Raw genomic sequence first — 1,802 nt, 5'->3', positions numbered from 1 at the left:
TAAGAGAAAATGAACGAATTAGAAAAAATCATTTGATTTTTTTTTGGGTGTGTGTGTGTTTACATTATTTGTAATTATTTTTTATTAATTTCTTCATTGGTAATGATTATGTTCCCCTATTTTATGAAGAATAAATAATAATAATAATAATTAAAGCATTACAATCTTAGGAAGACAACCCTAGACAATAAAAAAGTTTGTATCATGAAAAACTTAGTAATATAATAGAACCATTTTTAAGATAAAATAAATAGGAGCATGTACATTTGAAGATGAAAAATATATTTAATTAAATGGGAAAGCCTGAGGTAATATTCTAAAGATGAGGGTTTCATATATATAGACTTCGAGTCAATATTATTTAAAAGAATGGTCATTTTATGATTTTTAAAAAGATATGAATATTGAAACAACATCATACATGGAATTTTTACAAATTTATGTTTGTGTATTTTATATTTTTACACATTGCCGCATATTAACTTTCATAAATCATTAGGATAAATGTATTTTAAAACAATAATACGTAATATTTTTCCTCAGGAATTTAAATAAAATAGTTAACCATTGGATGGAGAATTTGGTCAAAAATGACGCTAAAATATGCTGTTTTTTTTCCAAATATCTTCATAATGAATAAATATTTTACTAAATATTCGATCAACTGCAATAATTAAAGACTATAATGCTTGATTTATGAATAAAACTATTTTTCTACAAGTAATACCTTTAAGTTAAGAATGTTAAAATTAAAAAAAATAACGTAATATTGAGAAGAAAAAATAACAAAATCAAATAATCCCTAAATGTAAAGAATATATACCCCTATGTAAATATGTTACAAAATAATGAATTTCTTAAAAATCGCTACAGGTCAGCTTCACTTCCCAGACAAAAGCAAAATGGTATATAATTCTAAAGACTAGATGATCTATAATAAAAAGTATGCTTGAGAGTGTTTTAATTTACTTTTAGGAGGTAGATGGTGTCGTGAAAGAGACAGTTTTTGTTAAGGGATTAAATATAACTTTTTGGTTAATATTTGGTGAAGCGTTTAATTTACTTCTAACGGACTACCCGTTGTTATTTACCCATTTCAACACATAAAATATTGAATCCATGGGAAGATTCTGGGGGAATTAGGAAACACGTATATTAACTTTTGATTATTAATTGAACATCAAAGAACATGTTTTAGTCAATGTGCCCACCATAAGAATTGGTGGTAAGCTTTAGGAGGATGCGAAAGCTGCTGCAGACTCTCTGGATGTACTCGGCGCTCATGGAAGCCGAAAGCATTGTTCATGGAGTTCTTAAGGGCTTCGAAGCAATTGAGGCGTCACCTGCAGTCTAATGGACTCTAAGAGCTACTAGATGGAATAGTCTAAGTGTTTGAGATATGAGCTCAGAAGCCATTTGCCCAGAAGTGTGTTGACCTTGAACACCGCTTGGATTTTATTTGATGTTTGGGGAGGTTCTTCATCTTCACTTAGTGAGAACTGCAAATGATGGATTTGATCCATGTGATAACTTTGTAGTCCACAATTTTGACGTGCTCATTAGCCTTCAGCCTGTATAATAATGTGAACTGCACAGAATTCATGGCCTTGCCGATGGATGGAACCAGGCTTAACATCATCACTGAAGTAGGTTGCTTGATGGTGGAGACATATCCGTACTCCTCTTCCACATCTCACAATGTTCACTTCTCGATCATTCTGCCTGTTGAATACAGGATCGATAGTAAAGGTATTCTCATTAGAATAGATTACAATGAGTCCACAAGCTCCTTTGAGGTGCTT

Source organism: Lepeophtheirus salmonis, chromosome 5, assembly GCF_016086655.4.
Source record: "Lepeophtheirus salmonis chromosome 5, UVic_Lsal_1.4, whole genome shotgun sequence".
NCBI classification, from domain to species: domain Eukaryota; kingdom Metazoa; phylum Arthropoda; class Copepoda; order Siphonostomatoida; family Caligidae; genus Lepeophtheirus; species Lepeophtheirus salmonis.
The sequence above is the reverse complement of the archived record's forward strand: the minus strand, read 5'-3'. Positions refer to the sequence as shown.